We start from the raw sequence: 14,561 nt of genomic DNA, 5'->3' as shown, positions 1-14,561 counted from the left end.
TCTAAAGGAGCGCTCAGTGACACTTCATCATTCACAAACAGGGCCTTTAACTGAGGCCATTTAGATACATGCAGTAACAGCAGACACCGGGTTTATCTTATGAACAGCATATGAGAGTATATCCCCAGACATCCCCAGTCAAGTATGGTTGTTTGTACAAGCAGCACCAGGTGTGTATTTGCAATTGTGCAACAGTGTTAGATGAGAGACATGTGGAAGACCCAGATATGAGGAAAAATAAACATTGACAATGACAGTGATACTAGTCTGTGTTCAATACTCAACCATGATGTCAATAATTCTGGGATCTGACCCTGAGATGTTCCCAAATAGTATGTGTATACCTCCAGAGTGTGCTGGGTCTGCCCAAAGGTTTCTTCCCAGTAGGCAGAGGTCCAGGAAAACCTCCACAGGGAAGCATCTTAGAGGCATCCTGATCAATACCTGCTTTTCAGTAGAAAAACATCGAATTCCTATCCCAAATCGCCTGAGTCCCGATCCACAGAGAGTTTCTGTTAGATTGATTTAACATTTTTTTTCTTTGTTCATTTGTAATTTGCTGCTCATTTACTTCCATGACATAATAATGTGATGAAGTCTTTTAGTCGTATACATCCCAGCCTAACCCTCGTGTTTTTCTCATCCTTTCCCCTCTTCTCCTTCCCCTTTGTTGTTCTCTTTTTTCTGTGCACTTCAGTTTTCACCTTTTCACTCCTCTCTCACTATTCAGTAACTATCCTCTCCTCTTAGCTTTCCACTGTCTGTTCATTTTCCCAGTCTTTCCACTTAACATCAAGAAGAAGAAAAAGCAGGTCAGAGAAGAGCAGCACCCACTTGCTGTCTGGCTGGCAGAAATCCTTGACCTTTTGCTCCTGCTCCATTTTTCTGAGCAGTGGAACCTGTCAGATGACCTCTTGTCTTGAATGTTGAGAGACCCTTTAAATGTTATTGGGAGAAACAGAGATCAAGATAGACAGAAGGTGAAAGATGTCATGAAGGGAGGTATGGTTATTTTGTACGAAATTATCTACTCTTGATGATCATTCTAACACCTTCATAGTGCTGTCTTTGAGTATTTTACAGTAATGTGCAAAAGTCTTGAGCCACCCATTATTTCTTGGTATTTGCTGTGAAAATGGGAATTAGTGGCAATGATTTTTTGAAACACAAATATGCAAAGAGAAATGACAATACAGGATATAAGGATATATAACATATCAAGACTGAAAGTCAGTATTTGGTATGACCACCTTTATTCTTCAGTACAGACTAAACTCTTGTTTTCAGGAATAGTTCTCCAGGTTTCTTGGATGGCTTAAGTAAACATCCAAAGCTCTTTTTTTAATGCTAGCTGCTTTACTTGCATTCTCTGTCAAGATGATCCCACTCTGCATTGGCGGTGTGTTTGTAGACACTTCACATTTACATGCTGTTCATCCGCTCTAGATCTAAATAATCTTTTTGTCATCCACTTGTCCAGTTTCCTCAGATTTTTTAAGAACTCACTGCACACTACGCCAGTTTTTTGCTAATACTGATTAAGCAGGTACATTTTGTAAGCTTGAATTTTTCATATGTCAGTGTTAAGTGGCTTAACAAAAAAAAAATCCTGTTACAATGTTCAGGTATAAGGACTTGACTGATAATGAGAGAAAAAGCAGCTGAAGTCCAAAGAAAAAAAATATGAAAGGCATTTTAGAAAACCTGGAGAACTATTACTCAAGATTTTATTTTTAAAGTACTAGAAAGTCTCGCTCTGGGGAAGCAAAATATAAAGAAATGAGGGGTAGCTCAAGATCTTTGTGCATTAGTGTTAATGTGTTTCGGTTCAGCTGAAACACCAATACTAGAGAAAATGAAAACATCGCTTGTTGGAGATTTAACAATCAAATCCATTTCTTTTTCCAATTTAAAGTGTAATTTTTCTGCAGCTTTTTATAAATCAGTGTAAATTGGGCAAAAATTTAATTGCAGGTCGAAAATTAGAGTGTTTCAATGAAAAAACGATGACATGTAATATGTACTAAACTATGTTTATCCAAACATCATAGCAATTTATGATTATCATCAAAAGTTGTCATCACTGAGAGTTATCTAAAATATTGGTGTTAAAAGTTTTTTTTTTTAAAAAGGAGAATATTATGATAATTTAGTCAAAGTTAATAACAACACACGAGAGATAATGTGTGGTTCAGAAATACGCGGAATAATGATTGTGATCAAACTCCATCAGCTTTTTTTCTGTTCATTTATTTACTGCAAATGTTGTTTCTATGGGAGACATGAAAGCCTTAGTTGATCTGCAGTCAAAAACACAGTGAACTATTTTTGTAATGCTCATTATCAAAGCCAGTTTAAATTTCAACGAAATTTGATTCTTCGTTTCAGTCAACAGAGTTTTCTGCAGAGCTGTTTGGGTGAAATGTTGTATTAAAATGTTTCAAACTTGCCTACTGAACAAAAAAAAAAGTTGAAATTACTGTCATTGTGAGTTGCTTGTCTTTTTCTGAGTACTGTTCATTTGATTAAATCCTTTTTTTCTGTGCATGCACAGATAACCTTTTTTATTATTATTAGTAAAAAGGCAACAATGTTTTTTCAGATAAAGCTTTGTTTTGAAAATTGAGCTATGATTAAACCATCAAAGGCTGAAATTATTAATTTTCCAAATGGGAAGAATGAGTTAAGATGAGCAAATTTGATTGAAGTGGAGAGAAAGATTCCCGCTGGGAAAATGCTACATAAAAATGGGAAAGGATAGGGTTTACACAGTATAGTGATAATATATGCCTGTCTCAGCTGTTATTGATTGCGCAGACCCAGGAGAAATATACTAACAACATTTGCAGAGTCAGTACAAATTCTGCCTTACCAGTAGAGTGATCCTTACTCTTAAAGCATCCCGAAATATTTTCAAATCTTACCCCTCAGTGGAGATTCACAGCTAAAATCGCTGAAACAGCACTTTGTTTGTGAATTTATAATTATAAGAATCCATATGTGCATACTAATAATGAAATCATATTAAAAATGTCCAGTGACTTTGAAACTTTCATTGATTTAGATTTCACGCAGTCAGTTTGTCAGACAGCTGGTATGTTAATGCTTATGTTACTGCTTTTCTCTCCAGGGTATTGTGATAAAGTGAGCAGGCAGACGGTATATAATTTGGCGAAAGAGGTCCTGTGATCAGCTTCCAGTATGAACTTCAACATGTTGCCAGAGATTTATCTCTCATCAGCACACAGGCAGCATTCAGAGGCACTGGATTACATAAGAGGAAGAGCTCAATTACCGAAGACTGTAAAATATGGTGCTGCATTTTTGATGCAAAAGGCCTCGGGAAAAAAACAGCAGTGGATAACAAGAAAATGCAGACAAACAGCGAAACCGCCAGTTACCGCGAGGAGGTGATGAAAGCAGCGTGGAAAAAAGGGTCATGACCACATTTAATGAGAAATGGCAAAAGTGTCACAAGAAAACAAAAAAAAAATGCTTTTGGAAAGACTGCTGAATTTGAACTGCAGAAAAGTCAAAAACATTTTACTGCTTCTGTTCAGACAAAAACACACCGGAGGGTTTAAGTTCACACAATCTTCTGAAGGTTGAGCCGCTTTGTAATAGAAAGCATTTTAACTGAAATCATCACAAACTGGTATGTGATGCACTAGCCCAGCATCCAAAAGGCTTTGCGATGGGTGATTAAAACTCCCAAATACATCACCAACACTTCGACGGAGCATCAGGATGTCGATGAGGTGAGTGTCTGTGCAGACCCCAAGGATACTAAAGACAATACCTGCGCCGGCCACACTGTTTACTCTGCATATAGAGGCAGAGCAGTTTCTTCCCCTAGAACCTGAGACGTCCTCCACACATAAACAGAAACATTACTGTTATTTATTACCAATATATATTTATTATGACTAAATTAATTATTTATTTTGTTTTGAAGTGCTGAAAGCATCTACATCTGAAATTTATAAGTGTAGTTTATAAATGAGTGAATCATAATTAATGTTTTTTTATTTAAAAAGTGAATAAATAATTGGCATTTATGCCTGAGGTGATGCTTAAATATTGTTCAAGCAATATTTAATGTCTGGAGTATTACTTTGACCAACGGGTTATAAATATTATGGGTTCGTCATTGTGGGTCTTAGTTTTAGTCACTTAGTCAATCACTTAATAAGTTTGCTAAATATATTTTGACTCATGAGGAGTTATGTTTAGCTCTCTACAGTCAATAAGTGGGACAACTTACAGTTCTGTTGCTTACCTACGATAAAATTAGTTATGGTTATTATAAAAATAAAAAATCTGGCGACCGCCAGTGCTACTGCTCATCCTCTCCATCTATGGTATCAATTTCAAAATCCTACGTCGACTTGTTCTCAAGTTATCACATTTACAAGACTTGCAGAAGACGTAAACTCCGACCATTTTTTACTATACTTTGCGTTTTTCTTAGTGACCTTGTCACTGCAGACAGCATGTGACAGCACCTGCAGCCCGTTAAGGTTACAAAGGTAGACCAGCAGATGTTGCACACAGCACAACATTTGCAGCAACTGAATGACAATATTTTATTCTTCCTAACTGACTTCATACTGTGATAATTAAATGTTGTATTTATTTGTTTGCTTGTTTTGTTTTTCTTTTTGTATTGGGCAAAAGGTATTATTTTTATCTGCACATCTGTTTGTAGCTTCATTTGAACAAAGGGCATGGGTTCCCTCTTTTATTCTGCTATATTTGAATGAACTGAGATTAGTGCACTACATAACATTGCATGGGGAACACGAGTATGTTTTATATTCTTTCATACTGTAATGTCTTTCCAGTTGTTTTCCCTTGCCTTACTATGTGCCTAAAATGATTGGATTCACCAAAATTGCATTTTAAAGCCTTCAAATCCCTAGAAGTGAGAATCAAATAAACAGATATATTCAACTACATTTCAGTAAATCTGGACAGAGACATATACATGTTTGGAGATCATCTATGTCCCTCAGCAGAGAGGAGAATTTTAATTCCCGGCACACAGACACTGTTAAAGTCTTTTTTTGCATATACAGTGGATACAATATTCAATCTGACAAAATATGAATTATGCAGAGTGGTTTCCTGACTGGTAATTTATTACAATTAGTAATACCATACATCTTCTTTGATTGGCTTCCCTTCATGTAAGCCTGGATTCATATTCCCTTACATATAAAACAACAAACGCTAACATTTCTCATGTCATCATATAACAGATTTTATGTTATGCTAAAGAAAAATTGCAATACATCAGGTGGGATTAAAGTGACGGCGACAAGTTAATGGAAAAAATGTACAGACAGTGGAACAATATCCGATTCTCCTCCTGCAAAACCAGGACATTCTCTCTCCCCCTGAACAACACTGAGTATCAATAAAGTTGAGCCTCAAGACCCTAGAGGACTCGCCTGCTCTAATCCACCAGGACTAGGCTAGGATTAACAGAGATGTGTGAACAATACACTGCACTGATTGCAAAACTCAGCCTTGCAAAATGACAAGAATTCCCTGAGTGAAACTCCATGGGGAGTGAGACTTCTGTAAACTGGAAAGCAGCTATGTTAGGTTTTTAGACTACTTGCTGGCTGTGTTAGTGCACATTATCCATGGATTCATATGGTGTCTTGGAAAACACACTCAGATGTATGGGCCCACATAACACTGAGGCTTTTTTCTGGTTTCTCTAAAATTCCTTCTTCTGTTTTTTTTTTACTGGCCTGCTTTCATGTGCACTTGCTCCATTTACCCTCCAATCATTATCATTTACTGTTTCTCCCTGCCTGTAATTCTCTTTCAGGCTGCGGTCAGTTTGCAGTGCTTCATTTTTTCCCCTCTCTATCACTTACTCTGTCCTATTTTTCTCCCCTCTTTGCATCTCAAATCAAGTCAATTTATGCAGCCCAAAATCACAACTCTGCCTCAAAGGGCTTTACAAAGTGTACAGCATACAACACTCTCTAAACAATGTTTGATGACGCACACATCCATTCTTGTCTATCTGCAAATTTTTTTTTTGACAGTTAAACAATGTCAACTGACTGCAGATGCTTTTCTTGGGGGTACAAACAAAAGGCAAAGGTAGAAAGATCCCAAAAATGAAAGAAGGAAAGAAAAAATTATGATTTAGAGATATAAAGTTAATATATAATACACATTTATATGTAAATGTAAATGTGGATTTGGATCAAATTCCAGGGAGACAAAACGGGTACAATATGGAACAGATAATTTCCTCCCAACCATAAAGACTGGGAGGGCAGAGTACACAAAAATGCAATACACAAAACAAAAGGCCGTGGATCTGAAATCCAAAATGTTCTGAACAAGCACTGAGAGCCACTATGATTACTTCCATTAGTTGAGTTGTTAGAATTTTTTATTTACTCCTTCTCTGGATAATTTCCTTTCCTCTCCTCCACATCCTGCTTTAAACCTAGTCTTTTCTCTTTAGTGCCATTAACATGCAATGCAGGGAAAGAAATGCTGGACAAGCCTCCAGAGATATATTCAAGGGTCCATATATAACCAAGAACAAAAATGTCTGCAGAAAGGGAGCAATTTCACACAATATGGCTTCATGCTCATTTACTCAAAACGTGTAATAAATCCTCTTTCTACAGAGTGTGCATTCCTGATATGTTCTTATATATTTTGTCAACAAATCCCTCACCATTTTACTCGGCGTTAAAAGTGAACCCTACTGTGAACAACACTAAACATTCTCTTTGTATGAGCAGTCTCATAGTCCCAGTTATGTGCTCATCTGTTTTACCGGAAGCTGTTCTTCCTGTATCATTTCAGAACATTAATATGCCTGACTCTCATCACCTTGTAGATATACAATAAAGTTAATTTGGCAGCAAGTCAAAGTCAAACCTTCGCTGGAAGGCCTGCATTCTCTGCCATAATTGCATTTGGCAATATCCACTGGTAATAACTGCAAAACGTGGCCTGGCCAATTTCATTTTTGCATTGGAGTGTGAAGAAGATTGTAATTCAAAGTGCTTTGACGTATAGTGGAGTTTAGCTTGGTCATCAAGTCTAATATAGGAATAGAGGAGGGGGACTGCTGAGCTGATGGATCCAGCAGAATCACAGGCCCTGAAATAATTCACATTGTTGTTCTATGCATTTATTATTGATAAAAAAAAATAATTGTGAAATTGTATATAAAGCATGATTGCAATATATGAAAAATGATAGAAAACTGGCAGATTTGAACAGAAACTGTCAAAATGTTCATTTTATGAAACTTGTGGCTGCACTATCTGCCATCTACAGGGATTGTCTTTCTATCCATGTAGCCAGTGTGGGCATCTATATCTCTCCTGCATGGTTAGGATCAGTGCTAGCACATAAAAACCTTTTGTGAACACAGGAAACAAAAACCCACTGATTTGTTTTTTTGTTTTTTTCCCTACATAAGCCCCCACCTCGCTTTCTTTTCAGTCCCTGAACAGTTGGAATCCATTTAAATACCTGTCTCACTCTCTCTATGTCACTAACTCGCACATAAAAAATATGATCCTTCTAGTTTGCCTCTCATCTTACTTTCCAATCTCCCTCACCATTTCTTTCTTTCCTTCTATTTCTGTCTGTCTCTCTCTGCCTCCCTTTTCCCTCAGCACCAGATGTGCAGTATCTCCACTCAAAGGCGTTTTCCTCATCCAGGGTACAATAAACAGTTGTTTGCAGTGTGGAATAACAAAGATTGTCGCCATGGATACTCCTCCATCCCGTGACTGCTGAGTGGCCCTTTCCGAGTTCTAAAAGGAGCAATTATCTGATGACATCAAAGACAGGTGACGACATAAAAAAGCAAAGCGAGGGAATTGGTTCCAGGCCATTTATCAGACAGGTGGAGTGGAGACGGGGTCTAGTTCACCTCATTCAGTTGGGACAGCTGATATAAGGCAACAAGCCTTCACCTCAAGAGGCCCAAGACAGTTATGTAAACACAGCCATTCTGCTTGAAATGACCTGAATTTCATGAAATTCAATAAGAAGGACCCACAGCTCCAGTGTATTCTATAAATGCAGGCTAGGAGGGGGAGGATTACTGCTTTATCTGCATATTGCACCAAAGCTTTGACAGGATCACACTGCAACAGCTTTATATTATTGCAGTACACATAACTACAAACAACAATAGCTCGAGCACTGTGCAAACTTCTCATGTTCAGTAGATGAGCTCAGCCCATCCAAACAGAGAACTCTTTGATTTCAATACAAAAGACATGATCTAGTTTATTTTTAGATAAATGCATTTTTGTTAAAGCTCCGTTAATCAAAGGATCTAATGATGTGTAATGTGGAAGGAACAAAACCAAAGACAATTTGTACTGTGTCATGCAGCTTGGAAAACAGTTTTCAGCTCATACACAATTCCCAACTTCAAGTTTTGGGAATAACTTTATATCTCCAAAGCTTCCATGGCTTCAAGTTATTTTTATTAGTTTAAATTCTGCCACTTTTCATTCCTAGATCAAAAACAATGTTACTATTTGCTGAACATAAAGGAGGATTTAGTGGCAAAACAGAACAAGATTCCCTTTAAGAGTTGGTGAAGAATCAAAATCAGAACTAAAGGACGTTGAATAATGGAGCTGCAATACTACATTATCATTTTAATGCAGTGTGACCGGCATTAAATCGGACACCAACACATGTGTGCAGTGCGTCATTAAAAAATTTGAGGAAACTGCGTAAGTGAAGGACAAAAACTATTTATGATAGTTGAACAGAGGCATGCCAAATTACACAGGAACTGAAATGAAAAGGCAACAGGTCTCATATACTGGTTTCAAATTTCTGGTGCAAACTGGCAGTTTTTGGTTACCCCCTCCATGAATTAGCACCTAACCATGGTGGAGGTGTCTGTGCGTCCCACATTGAAGGCTTTTGCTTTTGCCTCTTGGCAGTGACTCCCAAGGAAAACTGGTCCTGGGTGAGGTGAAAGACAAAGAGCAAGTCAGTCAAAGACTATGAGAGGAGGCACTGTAGGGGTCGAGAGAAATACTGATTTTCAAGCACGTTAGAATTGTACAAACTGTTTTTGCTTGATATGTTGTGTTTACGTGTCCACACATGTTTCATGTTTCCAGTAAACCACTGCACCTAAGAGCTCAAAGCTCAATGCTTTTGCACAGTCGCATACATGTGACTTCACATGAAGTCAATATTGTCATTATCGATTATTATTAATCATTGCAGTACGCTTTTCTCTCTATGTATATTTTAAGTTATAGAAACTGTAAATATTTTAAAAATTAAAGACTATCTCAATTAAATGAAGAATGAGTTAATTGCATTGGCAACCACCATGATATTAAGCATAAATTATTTAACATTTTAATAATTATATATATATATACTGTGTTTGAGGTAATGATAAATAATCCAGTCATTAACAGATTACATTAGATTTTAAGGGGATTAAAGGAAGATGAGATCATTTTCAAGACTGAAGTGAATCAAGTGATTCCAGTGTTCATCGCAAACATTGTCAAATGTGTTTGTGAATAAGGTTTTATCATCGAATGCATACATTTACCAATGCATATTGATTTATATGCATTTCATTCACATTTATGTGCTCATCACCCCTGCAAGACACAGAGGAAGAAATATTGGGCAAAAATTGTAGGTGCACTCTGATGTGTGTTAGTATTTGACTTGGACTTCCTACCAAAATGAGGTTTTTGAGAATACAAAATGCCACATCAGTTCATACATGTATCTTGGTTCATCACCTTTCTATTATCCTGTTGTGTAAAGGCAGAGCTTGCGGAGAATCAGGGCTGATGTTTTTGGTTTAAAAATGACTCCTTGAAAGCAGTTCAGACAGCACTGTTATATAGAGATTTCTTACAGTATATACACTTAATGATGAGCTTCAGCTAAACACCAAAGGCCTCAGGGCAAATCAACATTGAATGTTCTTGACATTTTCACTTAGCATTAGGAAATTGATTGCAATGTTGCTCCCTTAAGAGCTAGACTGGCATTTTCATATCATGGGAGCTGAAAACTCTCAGAAATAATTTATAGTCCATGGAGATGCAATCTCATTATAACCAAGAGATGTTGATCTTCTGCAAAGTTCAACATGAAATATTAATTGCATTTGGGTCCCTGAAGAGTTTTTCAGAATCCGAATCACTTTTACATGTGTGACAGAAATAGTTGGAAAGCGACTTAATGGCACACTATGCAGAGAATTATTAAAAACCAAAATGATCAGCGGTGTAAGGACATATTAAACTAGAGAAAGGAGGACAGCTCGAGTAGCATTGTGTGGCACACTGCAGAAATGAGGAGGATATTAGAATTTGGATGGTGGAGTCACCTGATAGAATGACAGCCTACAACTGAAAAAAGTACAGAGGATTTCCCACTGGAACGTGAAGAGCACAGATGAAATGCCACTGTGATTACCATAAAGAGGATCAGTAGTTGCTTTGGTATGTACATATGTGTACATACTAACGTCAATATTTCTCTAACAAGCCACTTTTTGTAGTGGTTAGAAACAAGGCAATTTCATTTGGAGGTCAGGATGCACGGTAATAGAAATTGTTGATATTTGAAACACTTCTTTCAGTTACCTCGAAATTACAAGAGGTTTCCGTCCAGAAGCTTCTTGAATCAGAGTAATTTACACAACAAATTGGTCAAAACAATTGAGGTATGGGAGGCATCAGGGATCGACCTTCTGTCTCTGGTCCTCCTCTTTTATTCTTCATATTACATTGGTCTTCTTTGTATGTGTGTACAGAAGTCCAACACCATAAAAGTCATGAAGCAGAGACTAGAAGGCTACCATTTTTCCCCTTTTTACTCTCCCTATGATTGTTGCCTTCTTTCAAATGTGTTGGCAATTTTGACATCAACACTTCAGAAGCATTTGAATGATACATTGTACAAACAAGTTTGCTTGGAGCATACTGTGACAGAGAATCTTAACCACACAGTACATGAGAAATGTGTAAAAATGCAGATATATAGATTGTCAGCGGTCTATAACCTTTCAGTGCTGCTGTTTTGATATGTAATGGCAAAGAAAACTGTTCTTGAAGTGAAAGTGTGAATCCAGGCATCCATCCATTCTCTACTCGATGTAAAAAAGGAAAAAAAACTGCTTGTAAAGGAATCATTAAACAGGAAAATTACATGACATCATCCAAACAGTCTAAAATACTTTAATCTTTGGTCGTCCACCTAAATGTTTGTGTGGCAGGGTCGGTATTTTATATTTCAAGCTGTAAAGTGTAATATATTGTGCCATGGTCCAGTGCACCGTGGAGATACTTCACAGAGTGGAATGAGACTTGAGGAATAACGATGAGGGATGGGTACCTCATATTTTTGTAGCTGTAGAGAGTCATATAGTGCAAGGTCTGGAATTAACAGGGTTGTGCAGACGCTGTGGATTTCAAAGTATGAGCAATATCCACCACACTCATGACAAATAGCATGGTAATAAATGGTGACTGTAGTAATGTCTATAACAAGGAGTTTAGAGATTGTAGACGGCTGTGGGGTTTGAGTCACAGGAAAAGTGTGATAGGATCAAGACAGCGTCTGCATAATTCTTAGCTATGGACTTCTAATGTACAAGACTAGGCCACGAATCCCACCATCAAATGCAAAGAAAGTTATATATTAAAAAAGAAAGGAAAGAAATTATGTTGTTCAGTTTCTTTAACTATGGGTAAATAAACGCTTTACTAAGTATTTCAAAAAAGTCTTTACTACATGCAGTTAGTGCATAAAGCATTTCCTAAAAACCAGGAAATTACAAGTCTGTGTATGTTGAAATCATTAAGTGCAAATAGTGGTATTTTTATTTGTGCAATCTAAACTAAATATCATTTAAGAAAAAATTACGTTTCTGTTTTTCATCTTTATAGTTCAAATGAAGCAAAATGAAGCATTTGTAATTCATTTATTTTTTAATCAAAGGGTTTCTGTGTTTCACATTCATGCAAACCATCCTATTTAGTGCTGTTGAGAAATGATTCTTATTTCATTTAATTTGTTTATCTTTGAGTGTTTCATCTTGCATAAGTATTTCAAAAAGTTGTAAAAATAATACAATTCCTTTGAAATACAGGATAGAGACCCAGAGCGTCAAATGCAAGTGGTTATGTTGCAACACAAGGGCCAAAAACAATGCATAGAAAGATGTGCTTTTAGTACAGTTGTTCTTAAATACAAGACTGAAAAACTTGAATTCTTGAGCCTGAGAGCTGAGACCACATGCTGCTGGTAATGATGCCCATGCTGACAGAGTTCACTGTGTGGTTTCTTTCATTGAAGATGGTGCAGTAGCTCTCACATTTTATACTTGCAGCACAAAGGCCCTTACTACCCAGTGGATTTGAACCCAGGATCCACTGGATCCATCGGCTGCTCAATCTCAGCAGCCAATTAGTGTGTAAATGTGGGTGTGTTTGTTATAACTCTGGTTGTGTGTTTCAGATTAGGGGCCTAGCTGCCTCTCCCACTTTTCTTGCTGACACACCTGGAAGCAGTTTGGTATTGACCACCTGTCAGCGACTCAGTGATTACTTACATGTTACTATTTACTTTTTTTTAAAAATGTTTTTGATTTTGATCTTTTCGATCATATACTTAAGCCCCTGTCCTTGACACTCAAGTGAATAAATTGAAGTACTTGCAGAACTAATAGCCACAGAAGAATAGGCAAAGGATGTTAAAATGATGCAAGCTCAGAAAGCTAAACTACATACACTTAAATATGAAATAAAGCCAGACAGAAATGCATCTGAAGCGCCATGAAGATAATACAGTTACAAAAGTTACAACTGGACAGTGACATAATAAATAGCAGCATCTGGAGTACAAACATATAGTAGTAGGTGATGATGGCATGATGGTGAAAATAATCGTGAAACAAAACCAGGCTCTTGAAATAACAATGCAACATGTATTAAATCTATGTGCTGTGCTATTTCAAATTCAACAGCCAATCTCTATGGCCTCTTTAAGTCAAGAGATGATCAGCCTAATTCAAGCAATTACAAACTCACCAAGCTTAAATTGCCTACTTGTTCCAGAACCCACTACATTTACTGGTGATCCTCAACAATTCGTGGAATGAAAAATCTCATTGATGGTTCTTATAGGTCATAAACCTCTCCCAGCGAATGAGACAATGCTTTATCTAAAGCATTATCTTGCAGGAGAGGCACATAAGGATGTAGAGGGATTCTCTTACACAAAGACAGAGAGCACCTATCAGAGTGTTTTTGCAATTCAAGAAGGGAGGTATGAAAGTCCATTTGTCATATGAAAGGCTTTCAAAATCAAGTTGCTTAAATGGCCCAAGATAGCTCCAAATGATCTGTTAGCACTTTGCAGATTTTTTCTAAGGTTCTTCTAAGGTTGCGCTGAAGCTATACCTCATGTCAAAGGTCTTACCATCCTTGATTACTGTGAAGAAAATCACAAGTTACTTAGGAAGCAACCAGAACGTGTTTTGTACAAATGAAGCCCAGTAGTTGTGGAGGAAATAGAGAAATTTGTAAAGTCATTTGTAATCCAGTAGCACCTTCATTCTTAATGAATACCAAAACCCAGAGGAGAGATTGCCTAAGAGAGCTAGAGCACTAAATACAAACATTCGATCACCTGCAGTTATGAAAGTCATGGTATTGCTAAGTGTTCAACCTTTGCAGCAAAGAACACTGATGATAAGAAAGCTTTGATTTATGAGAATCACTTGTGCTTTGGATGTTTGAGGAAAGGGCATATCATCCAAAGCAGTACAAGGTGACATGGATGTGGTATAAGTAGTAGGATGTCATCTACCTGGATTGCATGAGGAAAGAGACAGATAGCTTGTGGAAATTCTCACCTACAGTATTTGATATTCAACACACAAGTGGTTCGACATGATTTATTGGCAAACCTTAATGTTGAGGCGCAATTCGTCAAGCTCAAACGAAGCCCAGTGACATCTGTACAGAAGAATTCATAACCGTCGATCATATGTCCCAGCTAAGAAGACATCAGTTCAGTGGCATCACCTCAGATATCTCAAAACTATCAGTGCTCCAGGACTGCAAAGTGAGCGTGCTTTTTGGTTTTTAGTGTCCAGCAGCAATAACCCTACATTATTGTTAAAATGACACGGCAGGCCTGAAAGGACTGTCTCTTTTTCTCAAAAAATAGATAGTATTCCAAAATCCAGCACACTTTTTTGACTTGACCCTGTTCTAAATCATTGTCATTCTTTGTGTTGGTGGAAGATTTGGTTTTGGCATTGGTGGATGATTCAACCACTGAACCCTGCCCCGTTTCTTTTTTTTTCCTTTTCGTCTTTGCTTCTTGATAAAAAAGAAAAGAAAAGGAGAAATATACTTGCCTACATATGCTATTCTACATGCTTTTAAACCATTTAAAATTACAATTCATAGTTTTATATGTGAATTATATAATGTTAAATTACTATTAAACAAATGACTGACTAAGTATTTTAGGCTTTAGTT

Source organism: Pundamilia nyererei, unplaced genomic scaffold (genome assembly GCF_000239375.1).
Source record: "Pundamilia nyererei isolate P.nyererei 1_Seehausen unplaced genomic scaffold, PunNye1.0 scaffold00113, whole genome shotgun sequence".
NCBI lineage: Eukaryota > Metazoa > Chordata > Actinopteri > Cichliformes > Cichlidae > Pundamilia > Pundamilia nyererei.
The sequence above is the reverse complement of the archived record's forward strand: the minus strand, read 5'-3'. Positions refer to the sequence as shown.